Source organism: Castor canadensis, chromosome 13, assembly GCF_047511655.1.
Source record: "Castor canadensis chromosome 13, mCasCan1.hap1v2, whole genome shotgun sequence".
Classification (NCBI taxonomy): domain Eukaryota; kingdom Metazoa; phylum Chordata; class Mammalia; order Rodentia; family Castoridae; genus Castor; species Castor canadensis.
Genome location: NC_133398.1, coordinates 44071425 through 44090929, shown reverse-complemented (window position 1 = coordinate 44090929; position 19505 = coordinate 44071425). Strand labels below are relative to the sequence as shown.

Below are 19505 nucleotides of genomic sequence, written 5' to 3'. Positions count from 1 at the left end.
AATAAAAGAGTAATTAGAAGCCAGGCACTGGAGGCTCAAGCTTGCAATCCTAGCTACTTGGAAAGCTGAAATCAGGAGGATCACAGTTCTAGGTCAGCCAGGGCAAAAAATCAGTGAGACTCCATCTCAATGGAGAAAAGTTGGGCATGGTAGCTTGCATTTGTCATCCCAGTGACAGCAGGGAGGCTAAGATAGGAGGATTATGGGCCAGGCTGGTCTGGGCCAAAAGCAAGACCCTATCTCCAAAATAACCAGAGCAAAAAAGGACTGGAGATGTAGTTCAAGTGGCACAATGCCTACCTAGGAAGTGCTACAGGCCTCAGTTCATACCCCAGTACTGCCTCTTCCCCCACCACACAAAAAAGATTCTTTTGAATTCTCTTGGATTTAAAGAGAAAACCAAAACTACAATTGCAAAATTGCAGGTTTATGTGTGTGTGTGTGTATGTGTAAAAACATTGAAACACTTCATAAAAAACCTTATATAAACCAAGTGTCACTTCAATGTTACATTGTATAGCTTTAAAAGTTTTCTTTATTAGATAACATAATAAAGGATATAAAGGAAACTAAGCTTTACATTATGGAATTTGGAAAAATTGTACTTAACAAATTCAATAAACAAAGAAAATTGTGTATTTACATGCAGTTAACTAAAATGTGAAAGAGTTGAATTAAAAAATGAATCTGAAAATTGATTCGTTTAAAGATTAAAAATACAAGTACACTCTACCTTAAGAAAGCTGCTGAAAAAGTAAAAGTGCATTCCAAAATTAGAATGCAGAAAATAGTAGGTATCATCTTTATTATACACGAAACTATTAAAGCAGGTATGTTCTATTGCCTTCTATTTTTCTGAACCTAATATCTTATCTCAGTAATGTTTCAACTATTGTAGCTTTATAGTCACTTAACATTTGAAAAGGCAAATCATACCTTAACTAACTTAAAAGGTATTGAATATCAGCATCTAATTTTTAATGAATTTGAATTTTGCATTGTCAAAAACCACAATATTGACATTTGATTTGAATTGTGTTAAATATACAAATTAACTTGGAAATAATTTATGTTTATAAAATTTCATCTTTTCATGGAGGAAAATAGATGTGCATAAACATTTATTTCCATCTTATTGTAGATCTATCAATAGGGCTTTCTTTTTTCCTACAACATTCTAATATTTCTTACTACAGTTAGCCTTGAATGTTCTACATATTTTGACATCAAATATTTCCCCCAAAATGTTTTGTTTTGAATGGTGTTTAGGGTTAGAGTAACAAATAAAAAATATGAGAAAGCAACTAAACTATTAAAATTAACCATATGTTTTTCTGACAAGTAGTTTTAATTGCAGCTATGACTATCATTTATTTAGCACACATTTCTGGAGTTCCTTCAACAGAAGGCAGAAAAAAACCACAATATATAGATTTCAATATTTAGTTAGAAAGTCAGACCAGGTTAAAGAGTACAAAGTTTGAGGGTAGGAATCACTGAGACCCAGGGGTAGCCATGGTCTCAAAAATATCCAAAATCACAATACAACAAAAACAAACCCTCCTGTAAGGCCCCTCTATGACCAAAGGGAAATGGTAAAGATGCGCAGGCATGTGGGCAAGTTGAGAGAGGAGTGTTGCAAGTTGAAGGAGTCCAGAATATATTCCTAATGTGTTAAAAACAAAAGAGAAAATTTTCTACTATAGGTAAGCCATTCACTAATAAGCCATTTCCAAGTAAATCTGAACTTTGAGAAGAGTATAAAAGTTTTTATGTTGGTAAAGTAAAAATTATAAATGCTAAATGTTCTTAAATAGTTAAGAAACTTTAGGTATTGTATTAAAAGGAAGTATAAAAATCTGGAATTTAGTAATTACATAAACTTCCAAAATTAAAAAGAACACAAAATTAGTGTTTTTAGTTTCCAGTAATCTCATACTTCTGGAAACCAGTGTGAGATTATATATTGAATTCTAAGACTATCACTCTTCCTTAATGTGTTCCAAAGGACATCCATCCACATAGCTAAAGTAAAACTCTGTATTTTTATAATGGTTTTGGAGAGGTTCCTTGAAAAGTCTTATTATCTCTCACCAAATCCCTGTTAGATAAGTATGTGAGAAGGGTTATTATCTCCATTTTACAGATGAGACCATCGAGACACTCAGTTTCAATGATTGATAGAAGGCACTAAGTGTGCTCATGATGGAAAAGGCCAAAAAGATCCTGATTGCTGAGCATCACATAAAGCAGACACTTCTCACGTTTTACCTGGGTATTGTTCTAGCTCTTAAACTTACTTGCTTTTGGTGTTAATATGTAATATGTAATGTTTATGTTGAAAATCAAATAAAAAAATCAACTTAATATACACATTATCTCTACTTTCTCAAATTCAAACTAATGTTAACAAATGACTATAAAATGATTTTTCTTCTATATGGAAAGTTTTCTATGAATTTATCCGTGCTTAAAAAGCTAAAAAGTAAATTCACTTTTTGCTCAAAGCTTTACTAAGATATAATTGACACATAAAATTGCAGTCAAATGATTGTATCAAGCTAATTAACATATCTGGTACCACATGTGCTTACTATTTTTGGTGAGAATATTTAAGATCTACTCTCATTACAATTTTCAAATATATGATACATAATTATTACTAACTATAGTGTCTATACTGTACACTATATAGCTATAATTTATTTACCTGATCAACTAAATCTTAGTGTTCTTTAACCAACATCTCCCCAGCCCCTGGCAAATACCTGGGCCTGTTTTGAAAAATTCAACTTTTTTAGATTTCACATATATGCAAGATCACATGGAAGGATAGAAATCAATGTCAACTGCTGTGCATATTAATAACTACTCATCCATTAGCATAGAAAATATTCTAGGGTCATGCAAACCAGGAATGATCTCTTTAGTCTTCTATATTTCCACAATCATGAGAAGAAATTAAGGGCTTATTTTTCTTATAAGAAACACAGGGCTGGGCATGGTGGTACACACCTATAATTCCACCTACCTGGGAAAGAGGAGATAAGAGGGTCATAGTTCAAGACTAGTCCAGGCAAATGTGTGAAACCCTATATAAAGACAAATTAAAGAAAAAAGATCTTGAAGTATGGCTCAAGTAGTACTGAGTTCAAATGCTGGAACTTCCAAAAAAAAAAAACCCAACAATAAAAATAAACATTTTGCTACTTTAAATATATATGTAGATAAGTGTGTAGTATCTCTATTGATATACAACATATATATATGTATATATATAATCCTAAAATCATTACCTTCTGTCATACCCTTCTAGTAAGTGATAACATATTGAACAAATTTGGGTTAATGTGAGTTGGGGCAGCTCAATACACTATCTGCTTCCTATTTGATAAACATTTTAATGTTACAAAGACAATTACAATCTTAAGTCAAATTATCTGAACCTGAGGTGTATCTGGCATGGTGGCGCTGATGTTACAGAGATATGTGGGAGCAGAGGGATGGCATACACAAACACCTAATAAAAAATCTTATGGTCATCATTTTATCTGCACACATGCAGAAGTCTGACTCAATTAAGAAGAAAAGTAAAATGATATTTATAATTATATAACGGTGAACTATGAACTAGATCTTCAGAAACATTTAGTCCTTGTTAAAAGTTCCTGTGTTGATTCAATAAGCAGCCCCTTAAGTTAGTTTTCTCACTCAACAATGCTAATGTGGAAAAATAGGCATATTTTTAAACAAATTATAATTGAAAATCAGGCCTCAATCAACTTTTGGATTCCCAAACTTGGCAAGAGTTGTTATTAATCTAAGCCATCTATGTAAAGAATATTTATTATTAGTGTGTCATCTGTGAAAGGAACATGAGCTTTCTAGAGCTACTACAGACTATGTTGTCAGTTGGAACCACAATCCCTCCACACATACACATGCACATACAGAAAACAGTGCACATGCAGAGATGTGCATGATTATATATTTATCTACATAATTTGTGAGGAATTTTTTTTCTGGAAAAGTAAGAGTAAAGCATTAGTTTTACCTTGGGAAATAGGCTATTTTAATCATAAGAAAATACTAAGATTTACCCTGTACTCACTAGGGTAATTATACCCAGAAATGTATACTTATTCTGATAACAATATACTTTTTACACTGAAAAGTATTATTTAATATCCTTAGACTAATAATTGAATTTGGATCATTATATTAATCCTTAGTTTTCAAGTTTCTAGAATAACTGTGGCTAGAAATGTGTTTGATGTGGTAAGTGAACTGCAACAAGAATTATTTTAAAAGGAGGATAACAGTAGAATGAAGGAAAGCACGAAAGAAAGTCTTTTATTTTCCTTTTTATTATCATGCATTTTACAAAGAAGATTCCTTAAATTAATGGACCATAAGAATTTTTTTCTGGATTGAAGGAGGTTGATTGAATAATCAAATTCCACAGTCTAATGGAAATAATAAACCAAGCTTACAAAAAAAAGAACCACTTAAATTTTATTGGAGAAAATTTTACATCAATGCTTAATGAGATAGCAAGCATGCATGAATAATTACTGTTCTCATTAAAGAAAAAATGAATTATTCTTTTCGTTAGAAATAAAAATTCTTCCTCTCTCATTACCAATAACTTGACTTATTTTATATTTTAAAAAAAGAAATCCATTTAAAATTCTTTGAAGTGACAGAAGGAAAAGGCAATTTTAATCAAATAAAGGTGGAGTACTTTTCCTTTGTGCAAACAATTACCTCAAGTTTTCCAAAAAATATTTTGGTGGGAGGGGTGAGAAACCTATACCTTGTCTGCAAAACAAACATAAGAAGTCTCTAAAAGGTGGAGAACAGGCTGGTTAAGGACTTGAATGCAGCCTAGGGGAGTTACCTAGGTTTTCTTTTTGCCTCATATGTCCCATACTTGGAGCTGAAAAAGGGAATGGCAACAAGGAAATGCCAACAGATGCAGAGAGAGAAGCCCCAGCATGTGCCTGTTGTCTATGTTGAAGAAACAAAGGAAAGGGCAGCTTTGCAAGGTCATTACCACTCTACTCCAGACAAACATCACAGAGAATTCTGTGACTTCTCCCTGAATCACCTGGTGAAGGCTAGGTGGACAAGCTAGGCTTCTACCCTACAGAGGTTGTAAGGAGGCAGTCCCACATTCCCACTACATTTATGTTAAGGAAACAGATTTTATCACCTACCAACCAGAAATGAGGTCTTAGTGTTCACCACATGGACAGTCTACATTTACACTGCCACTCATAGAAATGAGGGTCCCCCATTCAGCAGTGTAAGAGGAGGACATTAAAGAGGACTACAGGGACTTTCAACATTACCCAGTGGTCATGAAACCACTCCTCACTTCAGTTGTCCTCCACCAGTTGTGGGTCAGGAAATCCCCTCCTCCCAAGGAGTAGTGAGGAGCCCTCTTCATTACATGTGAATGCAAGCGAAGTGGAAAATCTGGATTTTACCTCCACCTGGAAGTAATAAAGTATCCTCCTTCTTTCTGAAAGGGTAAAATCAAATTTAACAAAATGAAAACAAAAACTATTTTTCTCCAAAGTGCAAAAAAAAAAAAAAAAAAGACTTTCCTTTCCCTGCCCTTTTATTTACTTTAAAAAAATAATTTTGAATCCTTTCTCCCTACTATCAGATACAGGTACATCTTTTTAAAGCTAAATGAGTGTCTTGCAAGCTTTAAAACTCAGGAAACTTTTTCTCAAGGACCTGGGGTCATCTGTGAAATATAATGATCAAGCAAGCAGCACCCCCTACCAAGAATTTCTTTTGAAGGATGAGAGTAAAAGTTCCTCAGGGTAGTTGCAAAAACTCATCCTTTGTAAAAACATGAGATGTTTAATTTTCTTTTTCATAAAGGCAATTACTAAACACAGACAGTCATCCAATTTTCAGGTGAGTTTAGATTGAATGGCATGACAAATGTCAAGTCATCTTATTTGAGGATTGCTTATCATTTGTCCTGAAAACATAGGTCATTTATGCCTACCCATGTAATGAGGGAGACTTCTTCCTGCCAGAGTAATCTCTTTAGCAGATTGCTTATAGTGGGAAGCACATTCTGATTTAATGTTTACTTAATAATAAAATTATTTCCTCTCTCTTCTACCTTTGTGGAGAAGTTTTCTGAGTAAGCAGGAAATTTTATTTTTAACTGTATTCTCCTAACATTTCAAAGGAAACCAAAATGGCTACTTTAACATCAGGTAAAATACAGAACAAAAACAACAAAAATAAAGCCTTAGAAACAGGGAAGGACACTACATTGTGATAAAAATATCAATCCTTCAAGAAGATATAGCAATCTAAAAATCTGCATAATATGACAAACAGGGCTGCAAAGTATTTATAGACACTATGGACAAGATTGCATATCTGGACTTGTCCTCTTTTGGGAGGAATATTGGACCAAGAGGTTAGCCTTGATTCTTACATATTTTGCCATTAAATAGCTGCGAACCACATGTTTCCTTGTACTCGAAAATTCTGGATATCTCTGAGACCATGTGACTTAATACTTTCAAGAAATTGATAATATTCAGCACAAGCACATTTAAATGTTATAAAACAGATTCTTTAAGTTCTGAATGATTTGTAAAGATCTATACAGAAGTTATTATATAAATGGAATGGAGGTTGAAAGCCATATGTAATAAATTTTAAAACAACCATATCATCAATATCTTGTTCTGGAGATAACATCATTTTTAGAATGTTCCCTTAAGTATACTAAATTATATCTTTAAGTCTCACAAATAAACGTGTAATTTACTTAAAAGCAAGAATGATGATTGAGAGATTTCAGGAGATGGTATTTCTACTCTAAGCCAACATTTGTCTGACCTTGAATTATAAGTCATATTTTAATACAAAATCTAGTCAAATCAGAGTAATTGTATGAAAATATACAGTCTATTGACTATATATGGCAATATATAGTATATATAATACATAAAATAATATCAGAATATATTAGTCTTTGATAACCTGAGAATGGATCTCCTTTATCTTTTACTTGATAGCAATGAGGATATTAAGGATAAAGCTTGCATTACACAGTCAGCTGTAAGTGCACAAGAGGAGAGAAACCACATCTCCTGAATTTAAATATGACTATATGAAGGCTTTCGTGGATGCAGCTTAATCATAATGTAGATTGGCCATTAATTTACAGGGTAACTTTAAGGATCCCTTAGCCTTCTCACACTCAAAATAAGTAAAGGAAGTGAGCATTTGGAGAGTATAATAAATGTCCCATAGGCTACCTAAGTGCTGAAAGGAAAAGAAATAAGAAAGCATTTACAGAACAATTATCAAGCTTTAACATCCTCATGTTTCCACTTGCTAAAAAATAGAAAGCACACAGTTACTATTTTCTTCAATAAACAGGTGGGAAAAATAAAGCAGAGAAAAATTAATGGGTGTTTTCAAGGCATTATGGTACATATATTGATTTTCATGGGTATTGGAACAGATGCACATTTCTTTTATGAGAGTAGAGTTTCACTACATCTCAAAAGTACACTGTAGGATATTGACAGGTGCCCAATGGGGAAGTCCATCAACAAGTATTTATTGACCACTTAACTCTGCAGGGTGGTGTATAAAACACAATGAGATGTCACAAAAGAAATGGAAGGCATGGCCCTTGACATTGTAGAAATTAAAAACAAAGGCTGCCACATAATAATTATTTTAGAATTTATGAAAATCTATCATTTTAGGTGAGCAAGGGAGCATTCTCATTTCTTCACTCAATCAAGGAGTAAATATATTTGTAGGTACTCTCAGCAGTAAACTAAATAATTTCTCTTACTTGTACTATGTTTTTGGAATCATGTTTTAGTAGTTTCCTCCAGAAAATTAAATCAATTTTAAGCAAAGAAAGTTTTTTCTTAAATGCAAATGATGAGGCTGGTTAAGATAATAGGAGATAAATTCCCAGAGTCTGTAAGCAAGCTCACCTGGGGCCAAATGCCATTTTCACTGCTCTAGCCATGTGGCCTAGGGCACCTAACATCCCTTCTTGGTTTCAGATCTCAGGTTCATTTGTTAAATGGGGCTCATAATAGTCTAATCTCATAACATAATTGTGTGAAATTAAATTATATTTAAGTCCTAGTATGCGTCGTACTACATAATAGTTGCTAAGTAAATTTTACTCGTTAATATTAATATTAATAAACATATTATTTCTAAAATTTGTCAAAATATATAAAATGACATTTATATTTATGTGATGTTTCCATTATTGTAATATTGCAAAGACTGACATTAAGATATGCACAAACGTTGCCCCTAATCTCTTTCAACTATTCTTTTAATATACTATGATTTTTCTCAGAAAAAAAGAGACTGCTTTTAGGGCACTTGACTTATCTGCCTAGATGAAAGATAGACACGTATGTGTTTATTTCACATCTGGTGAAAGGAATATATCATCATGACACTCAATGAAGAAAATCTAGTAATTCTTAGCAAGTGATAGCTTTTAGAGGCACTTGAAATCCCATGAGAAGGTTCTCTTCCATTCTTTCATCTTTTAACTTATGTATAAAGGTGATATGAAATGTGCCCTTTAGTTGGAAGATAATTTTACTTTTGGCTAGACAATAAATTCTCTAAAGGCTGTCACTCAAACACACATTATATAAGCAATCAGTAAGAATATCAAATCTAATACATAAATCCACATAAATCCTAAATTTATCAGTGTTGCTAATTTACTAGAGTTCCTCAGTTACTTATCTTGGAAAATGGCATTTCTCAATTTTATTTCAAAATATTTGTGAAAACAGATTTACATGCAATTCAAGGAAATGAAATAACTCTTTTTTTGTGTTACATGATTTTTAGCACTTAAAATTATATTCATTTGGTTCGAGGGTATAGCTCGATGGTAGAGCACTTGCATAGCAAGCATGTGATTTTGGATTCAAACCCCAACACCAAGAAAAAAGAAAAATTATAACTGTCCTTTTGTATCAGTAGTGGATTGGTTCTAGAATCCCTTGCAAATACCAAAAGTTATGGTTTCTTAAGTCCTTTGTATAAAATGGTATAGTATTTTCGTATAGCCCACAGATATCCTCATATATAAATTAATTCATCTCTAGATTATTTATACCTGAGATAATCAATTGATAAGGAAGAAAAGTTTATTTTGACTCACAGCTTTGGCAATTCTAGTTCATGATTGATTAGCCCTGTTACTTCAGGTCTGGGACCAGGCAGCATAAAATGGTGGGAATGTGGTGAAGCAAAACTAGCCACCTCATTTCCAGGATGCAAAAGAGAGAAAGAAGAAGCAGCTTGAGTCTCATTCATTACTCAAGGACATTCCCTCAACAACATAAAGACATCGCACTAGACCCTACCTTTTAAAGGTTTTACTACCTCTTCAAAGCACTGTCATTAGGAGCTAAGTCTTGGTGGGACCCAAAACGCAAACTTTGGCAATATGTAAGTCAATGCACTGCAATAAGAAATAGTTGTTTTATTGTTTAGGAAGTAATGATAAGAAAAACAGTCTACATGTTCAGTATAGACACAGGTTTTTAACCTCAGCTATTTTTGATCCCAAGCTGGACGAATCTGCAGATGTAGAATCTGCAGCTATGGAGAGCAAACTGGATTGAGCTGTACCTAGATATATAGTAAGATCTGTACAAGTGTTATGGTAGATACCCTGGGAATGTCTTTCAACCTCTGGTCACTTCTCTAGTGGTTCAGATCTTACTCTCCAGCAGCACCATAACCTACAATGGCAAAGATACACCAAGATAGACTTTGGGTTGAAACCCTGCTCTACTACTTATTAGTTGAACATCCCAGTACAAGTTACCAAACCTCTCCAAATCTTGGTTACTTTTCCAATAAACAGATATGTTATGAAGGTCTTGAAAATACAACACATGAAAAGTACAAAGAAGACTGTTAACATTTGTAATGTAACTCGCTGTTGTATTATTATGATTATTCTTCAGGATATAGTACAAACACAATGTGTGCCATGAAATTTTTACTGACTTGTTGCAGTGGAAAAAACATTCATCTTTGACTTAGCTTCATATGAAATTATATGATTGTTCTTCAATCTGGCAAGTTCCTTAACTTTGAAAATCTATTTCCTGATCTTGGAATAATAGTAGTCACTGTTATCAAATGTGCAATGTGCTCTCTCTTTGAGAAGTTAAAGTGAAACTTCTCCTCTTTTCTTAGACACAATTGCAAATACTTGGGAGAAGACTTTTAACTTAGTAGAGCCTGTAATTTGCAACTTATCATGTATAGTACACCCTTGCCATTGGTGGGTATGTGGTTCTAAGGAGACCTTTGTTGAGGAGAAATTGGGAATGGTGAGGAGACAGAGTTAAGTACTATGCTGAAGGTGCTTGATTCATTTTTTACATAACACCCCCACTTCCACAAAAGACTTACTGCCTTTCAACAAATCTAAATATTTTACTCTATCACTTCAAGTAAGCTTTTATCTTGCTTTTTGGGCACTATGTGCTTTTGGGGGGGCAAACTGTCACAAATCTAAGGATGGGAAACACTGAGCAAATCTCACAATGACTTAAACACAACTGACGATAATGTGGGACTGACTGAGAGCTTCTCTGCTTCAACTGAGCTGTGTAATGCGTGTAGGGATTTAAAATTTTTGTTCTTGATTTTTAAATTTTTATTTAACGGTTTTTGACCATGCTTGGTCAAAACCATGTATGATAAATCGAAGACTTAGGCAGGCTTGTTGTATGTGACATAGGACAGAACCTTAACTTTTACTGTGAAATCCATTTGTATTGTGGAATTCAGTTGGTCTGTGAATTTATAGAAATTTTGGCAAAACGTCAGATATGCATGAGTATTTATCTGAAGGAGTCATTTCAGAGTTTTTATTTGATCTTCAAAGGGGCTCATACCCATGACAGAAAGGTATGACCTACTGATTTAGAAACAGATTTGTGACCCAATTGGATCAATAGGACTGTTTCTTGGAATTTATTTCTTAAGCTATTATCATTCTTTGCTTCATTTGTGTATTTTTAATTTCATTATGGTCATCTTCTCTTGGAAAATAAAATGCATTTCATCTTCACAATGCCAAACATTTAGGTGTTTCATTAATGTTAGTTCCTTCCCTTTCTTCTTAATGTGCCTGACAGTTATTATATATCCACTGTCAGGAATCAGTTTAATTTTTTGAGTACCTCATTCTATTTAACAAATATGAATCCAGTGTCTCCTTTATGGCAAATAAGATCTTACAATTTGGAGACTTAGTAGTAAACAGAACAAGCGCATTTTCTGCAACCTTCACAAATTTGCTTTCTAGTGCAATAGTCAGGCACTAAACAAATACCTAAGTTAATAATTTCATGATGCCATGAGAGAAAAAATAAAACAACAAAGCAAGACAATGGGGTAAGAATGAGAGCAAGGGTGCATTTTTGAGGATATTTCTGGAACATTACATTGAGAAAATGATGTTTGAGGAAACTTGTAAATTGGTCTAAAGCAGCCAGCTAGGAGAATGGGCAAAGAAGCTCCCAAGAGTAAGCTTAACTTGCATGAGAAACTGAAACAAGTCAGTAAAATAACAGCACAGTAAAAAAGTCTGAACTGTTCTAGACTAATTAAAGCAACATTATATTCTTATTGTAGAAAATTTGAAAGATACAAAGAAGTATAAAGATAAATTAAACTGCCACATATAGTCTTTTAACAATTTGGGTATTTTGGTATATTTCTTCTGAGAATTATTTACATAATTTAAAAAATGGAAAGGTATAAAAGGTATAATTTTTGTTCTGCCTTATTTCGTTTTAGTTAATTTACTGTGGGGAGCATCTACCTGGGGCACTAAGATTATTCATTAACCTAATTGCTAATGGTGACATATTATTCCATCATATACAAGTATTATCTTTTATGTAATCAATTCCCCTATTGGACTTTTAGGTTAATTTATTTCTGCTTTGAAATACATTTTGCAATCAATATTTTTATGGAAATGTATTTATTATCTTTGAGTAGTTTCTTGTATTAGATATCTGGAAGTAGAATACATTTTGATCTTAATTATCAAAACAGCATAAACTCTCCTTGACTTATTATGTCTAACGTACATTTAGTATAAAAATATTTAATGAGGCTTTTAAAATCTATTATTTGTCTATATCAGTCATGTATTTATATATTTAAGTATCCATTGGCCTTTAAAAAGAAGTCATCAAAACAGAATACAATTCCAGTGTCTGGGAGTTGTTTGATAAAAGAGAAAGACCTTTTGGAATTTAAAATATGATTTTAGAGAAAATGACTTCCCAGAGACTCACTATAAGTATGACTACCAGAAGTCACTGATTCAGAGTTTAGGGGAAAAAATTCTTGGTTTTCTTATAATTTAATAACAGAAAATAATTCCAAAAGTATGACAATATTTTTGACAATGATGGATCTCACAAAATTTGTACTTACAGCTTTACATTGAGCTACTTTGATATTCATGTGTGTTTCAGCAACTCTATGACCCACATGTTTATTTATTGTTTTTTTTTAATCTTATCCTAAAGCTGTTTCTGCCCAGTAGAAGAAGAACATCAATAAACTACAAGATTTTATTAGGTTTATTCAACAAATGATGATCTCTTGTGTTGGATTTAATTTGTTGGTCTGTTATCATAGCTGTTCCAATACATCATTTGGTGACCTTTTCTTCTCTATTTTCTATGATCTGTGTAATATTAGTTCTCTGTACTGACATTGGTGAACTAATTATTGGTGCACAGTTTTCCTTCTTGATAATTATAGTGTTGATTAATGCATAAAAAGTAGTCATATAAGTAAGCAACCAAAATGATACACCAGAAGTTACAGAATAACTTTTATTCTCCTGTCTTCCATTGACTTGGAAGACCATCCTAAGGAGGCAACGTAACCTCTTTGTTAAGAAATAAAGCCTTATGGTGTATTTACTTCTCATGTATGTTATCTCTCAAATGCGAATGATGCTCTGCATAGACTGTTTTCTTTGCTGATAGAGCAAGTATCTAATCAAGTTCATTTTAAAGCACTTTACAAATGCAAATGGTGTAAGAGTATCAAGTAAGACTTCTGCGTTCACTGGAACAAATATTCTTTCTTAAAAATATATTTTGAGCTAAAGGCCATGAAAAAGGAGAAAAATCTCTCTCTTCCTCAGAGGGACATGACCCCATCACCCTTTGCTTATTTGTTTCAAGGGTGAGAACTCAGGAACTAAGAAATGTAGAGCTACTGAAATAAAATAAACATAAGGTATAAAAATTAAATGGTACGCTTTTTGCCAAAATAAAGATACTTTATAAAAGACCATTACAAAAAGCTAGCTTAAACGTTATTGAACACACTGAACAGACGGACAGACAGACACACTCACATTCAAACACACCAGGAGTGTTACAATTATGCTGCTCTTTTAATATTCTGCTCGATTTAGATTTCTTATGTATGCTTCATTAAAAGTATCTTCAGGAATTTTTCCCAGTCTGTTGAGATTAACAGACATCTCACCAGAGGGACTTTTTGGAGAGATTTAGAAATAAATCTGAATTCTACAACCCAGTGAAGACTATGAACTACAACACAGAACATATTTTACAGACGTTGGAGTATTATTTTTCTTCCTTCTCATCTGTATGTTCACTGACTTTCCAAGCATACTAAAGTTGACACAATCAATGTGTATAAGTCATATCCAAAAGGAATTGCTTTTTCTTCTGATGCCTAGAAGCCCAGGCATGCATGGTTTTGACTTTTCAAACAATGCAGTGAATAGTTAAGAAGTTAAGAAACTTAAGTTTTAAGGAAAGAAAATCACAGGGGGATAGGTCCCCTATGGCCTTTTGGGTTTTGTTTACATTTTATAATTTAAAATTTTTCCCTCTTCAGAATTAGTCTGTGCAATGCACAGCACATTCTGTAGAAAAAGCTTTGTTCAGGTACTAATCTGTAAGGAGTGCTGCTTACCTGATCTCCCCAGTTTTAGTACCAGAATCTTGATGGAGACTGCAAGTTAGAATATATTCAATGTCTCTTTTGTAGGATCCAGACAGATTCTAAACTTGGCATTTAATCAGGACAAAATAAGAACTGGCTGAGATGACCTGAATCAAAATATATGATTATGGTAAGATATATACACATTCAGGCTGTTTAAGTTGAAAGCATAACCATTTTATTATTTTTTTCCCTAGGAAGAACTGGAAGAGGGCAAAGGCAATAGAAGTAATTTCCTCCCTAGAAAGGTTTGGAGAGTTCTCCCAGCCAAAAAGAAGGAATACTGATTTTACTTGTTAATACTTTGAGACTTGCCTTGGTGGGTCATGTAAAGTTTATTGTAGAAAAAGGAGAAGGTTTTTGAGGGCCACCCAGCAGAAAGAGAGAGATTGAGAGAGAGAAACTGACAGAAGGAACAAAGAGAAAGCTTTGCTTCATAAGGAAACCATTAGAGGTAGTGGGTGGGGGTGGGAGAGAATATAGACTGGGAAAGAAAAGACTAGTGAGAGAAACTCAAATGGGAACCCTGAAAAGAGAGATTATCTGAAGATTAAGCAGCAAAAATGTAGCCAAGTTGTTACCTAAAAATTGCCATCTATGATAGAGCAAGACCTTCCCTTTCCTAATTCCAAGTGTCAAGTGAGCCTCCCATCTGCACAACAGCTATCATTTTATATGGAGATCACTCAGCCAAAAATGATCATTATCTTTTCCACAAATTTCACTAAGGTATTGGTAATATTATTCATTGTGCACAATAAAATTTTAAGAAGCCTGGTCACCTGTAAGAGAAAGATTGAGGAGTGATTTTCCACCTGTACTGAAATGGGATGGTTCGACTTGAAAACACTTCAGATTTCATAAGCTTAGAGAGTATAATGAATATGTTAATTATCTTATTCAATGGATGAGTGTAGAGTCATATATACAAAGGCTACATATATGACTCAGAGTGAACATTCTTTTTTTCATTTGGGAAATTTTTGGGTTTAACTGCCCAAGAAAAATTACACTTCATTCTTGAAAACTTCTTTGTATCATCTACCTAAGCTTTTCTATGTTCCATATTGTTCTAATCTCTATCCTTTATCTGTGTAAGAATGGTGACTTTGACTTAGAATTTAAAACTTTAATTACAGAAATGTCTAACTTCTCACCAAGATACTTACATCTGCTTTAAGAATAGTATCATAGTTAAAGATGAATATTCATCATTTGAGACAGGCTTCATGAAGGCTGAAAAGCTGTGTTGTCATTCATAGTTGTATGAGGTGTGGGCCTATGAGAGGCACGCAAGTTTAGCTCACATTGGGAAAATCATGCATGCAAACAAATTTGCATCGAAACATCCTCTATATCTAGTGATCTTTATACCTTTATGCTCTGGTGCAGATGGACTGATTGCTTGAGTTTCCCTCAGGGTAGCTTTTCTTTGAGTTTCACATTCTGCTTTCTCTGCAATGTAGTTGATGGCTGGTGTTTTATAAGACAACTGGATGTTCAGCAGATGAGAATAACTTCTGCACTGAACCTGTCTAAGCAAAATTTAGTAATCTCCTTTTGGCATCTCCACAAATTTTGGGTCACCATCAGAAATCTAAGTGTGAGTGTTTACAATTTCATGTACCAACAGGGTTAGGATATGTGTTAATCCTACAATTAGAACTACCTAGAACTGATTATTCTTTAATCATCATTGACAACTGATTTTTAATGCTTCATTACTATATAGTTCTAGAATTACATTAGATTAGATTATTCTATAAAAAAAAACAATTTCACACATTTGGTCCCTACATAACACAGCAATTTTTAAAATGTGAATTACACTTGAGCATGATGCAGAGAGTCTGACCTATCATGAAAATTTACAGAATTGAAAAATGAACTGGGAGGGATTGAAAAACGAATTGGGAGGGAAAACATTTAGGCCAAGATAAAACCCATCTTGTTTCTTTTTCCAGGCATACTTAAACCCCACCAGGAATTAAAACTAAAACATCAAAAGTTTTTAAGGCATTCCTGACATTCCCACTGTATTTAGAAGCACACACACACACACACACACACACACACACACACACACGCACACACAAATGCTACAAACAATGCATTACCTTCTATCCTTTGATTAGGACCTAACAACACTTCTTTTCTACGTGGATTTGTACTCATAAAATCTCCCAATAGTCAAGTGTCAAAAATCTGATAATATATTCTTTCCCCAGTTCCTAAAAAGGTAACTTTAGATTTTAACTTTTTAAAATAAAACTAAAGTGTTTTATTGTTTTGTTTTTTGGTGGGATTGGAGTTTGAACTCAAAGTTTCATGCTTACAAAGCAGGCACTCTACTGCTTGAGCCACACCTCCAGTTCATTTTGCTCTGGTTATTTTGGAAATGGGGTCTCTTGAACTATTTGCCCTGGCTAACCTTGAACTGCAGTCTTCCTGATCTCCACCTCCCAAGTAGCTATAATTATAGGAGTGAGTCACTAGTGCCTAAACAAACTAAAGCATTTTGTTCACTGCTAGATGACAACAACCCCTAACTACATAGGTGCACATCCCTGTGATTCTTTGAGAAAAAATAATCCACCTTAAAATTAGATGACATGTTACTCAAGCAAAGAACTATGTAATTGCCCAGTGATGGTAATTATAGACTGCAGTATAGAAAATTAATATTTGCTAAGCAATGGACAACTTCATATGTTAGGCTGTCATAACAGTGAGTTTTATTACTAGAAGATGCTTTAGTTTAATGGGCAAACTTTGGACTTGATGTTAAAGGGTCATGAATTAATTTTCTAATTTGGCAACCATCTTGCTGGTGACTAAAGATAGGCACTTAATTATTTTTACCATCATCTATTGAAATATGAATATTCTTGGGTTTTCAAGGGACAATTTGGATTATATGTAGAATAAATCCATTTATGTTAAGATACCACTCAAAAATTCACAGTCTAGGTAGGATCTTTCTTTGAAGGTTATGTAATCTTTCTTTCCTCTTCTTGTCTCTTAAAATGGATGCAGTATTAGTACTGGCCTTTCTGAGCTCTTAGGAGACAACTAAGATAAAATGTTTATAAAACATTTAGCAAAATATGAATATTACTTCTATACATACCATTTGTTACATAAAATAAGCTACAATGGATGAAGCTTTTTCTCATTTTGAGGATGATTCTCAAAATATGCCATGGGCTCTGATTAGGACTCTACTCTAAGAGAAAAGATAAACATTCAGCCATGAAATCATCCTTGGGATAAAATACAAGGATACAAATGGCTCATATGGATATATAAAGTCTATATTTACATAATAGTTAGTGAAAATTTATGTTAAACAACAGTTTTCCTACAAGTTTTCATATTTGTCTCCATGGTGTCTTAGTAACAAAATTGCCAAATAGTGGTATTAGTTTGAAAGGCTGTTTTTAAAACTACATAATGTAGGCTCCACAAAATGTGGATACAATTTACCTGTCTATTCTGATTAAGGGTTCCAACTGAATGCTAAGGTATATGTGCCTAAAAATGTTATATTCTAATGGAAGTATCAATAAACCTAACACATATTATTTTAAAAACAATATAGATTCATAAAGGCAAATGAATTTAAAAGTCATCTATCACAAGCTTTTATTCAAGGCCTGAATCGTTTTGAGAGAGTTGTTTTTGGTTGACCATTTAGTCCATATTTTTAAACATGACTGAATGAAATTGACCACTTCCTAAATCATTCTATGTCAAAGCAGGCAGTAAGAGGTGCCATGGAAGAAGTATGCATTTTTGGAGTGGGACACACAGAATTTGTATTCTGGCTCAGCCACACACTGAGTACCCATAATAAAAATAGTGTTAAACCTTTGCCTCCTCATATGCAAAATGTGGGTGAGACTCTAACTATTAATAAATCACTAGTACACGTGGCTAATATCTACAATTAGTTGACCTGAAGAAGATTAATGCTGATAGTGTGGTTTGAAGGCCTTAAAGAGCAAACATTGAAGTTCCCTGGAGAAGCAGAAGTTCTGCCTGTAGACTACAGCGCAAACACCTGCTGAATTTCCAGACTGATTGCCTGCCACATAGATTTCAAACTCAAGATGACAATATCAACTCCTTGGAAACATTGCAGTCTCCTTGCCTGCCCACAGGCTTTGACTTGCCAGCCTCCACAGTCACACAAGACAATTCCTTGAAACAAATTATTCTGTGTCCATTGCACACACACGTGCATTGCACGTGCACACACACACACACACACACACACAAATAGTTGGGCCTCTGTATCTGTGGGTACCATGTCTTCAGGTTCAATCCACCATGAATCAAAAACACTTAAAAAAATTTTGTCTGCACTGAACATATGCAGACTATTTTTCTTGTCATCATTCCCTGAACAATATAGCACAAACACTATTTAGATAGCATTTACATCATATTAATCAATGTAAATAATCTAGGGAAGATTTAAAGTATATGAGAGGATTGTATATTTTTTATGAAAATACTATGCTAGTCTATATGAGCGAGTTGAACACCCACAGATACTGATGTTGAGGGAAGACTGATGGCATATCATGGCTTAATGCATGGGGTCACATTCCAAAAATCATGCCATTAAGCAATTTCATTATGTGTGAACATACTTGAGTGTACTTATACAAACTAAGACAGCTATAACATGCCTGGACAATATAATTTTATGAGACCACCATCATATACGTGGTCCATCATAATGTGTTAACCAGCACATAATTGTTTACACACATATATACACATAAATACATGTGTATAATTATATATCTATATATAAGATATATATATATATATATATATATATCTTATATATAGATATATAAAATATCCTAGTGGGTTTGTTTCTCAAGAGAACCCTGACAGAAATGCTACCTCACAGGGATACCTCTTCTGAAGATAAAAAGGCACTCAAAAAATCTGATTCCTCATGGCCCTTTTCCAACTATCATGTAGACATTGTGTCCCCATATCCTTCCATTACTCAAAGTTCCAATACAGTAAATGGAATATGTGACCCTAGACTAGATCTGCTACCTGTATTACAAATAGGCTGATTGAGACGATTGGCAAAATTCAATATGAGCTGTAGATAAAAGTAGATTTGATAGAATTTGATAAATGTACTGCGTTTATGTTAGAGAACATTCTTACTTTTAAGAAATGCACAGTATACTAGAGAGTAAAGGGACATGACTTGTGCAACTTATTCTCAAATGGATCCGAGAACATATTACTAAACTGAGAAATAGAAAACAAATACAGCAAACTGTAAACAACTGTTGGTTCTGGGTAAAGGGGATATAGGAATTCTCTGCACTATTCTTGTAACTTTTCTGTATGTTTAAGATTATTTCAAAATATAAAGTTTAAAA

At 33.6% G+C, this 19505-nt stretch overlaps 1 protein-coding gene across 42 annotated transcripts in view; it reads right to left on the bottom strand.

Moving 5' to 3' along the window:
* Lingo2 (leucine rich repeat and Ig domain containing 2) overlaps positions 1–19505 on the bottom strand; it is a 1208229-nt gene that overhangs the window by 308734 nt on the left and 879990 nt on the right. For 38 of the 42 annotated variants that reach the window (XR_012440409.1, XR_012440405.1, XR_012440406.1 and 35 more), the window contains one exon: positions 3032–3092. The exons of 1 other annotated variant lie outside the window; for it this stretch is intronic. The gene's annotated coding sequence lies outside the window, so the exon portion shown is untranslated. Of the gene's footprint in view, positions 1–639; positions 1667–3031; positions 3093–14055; positions 15053–19505 lie in introns of those variants that run through there. 3 more of the 42 variants (XR_012440411.1, XR_012440408.1, XM_074051670.1) reach the window with 2 other exon arrangements.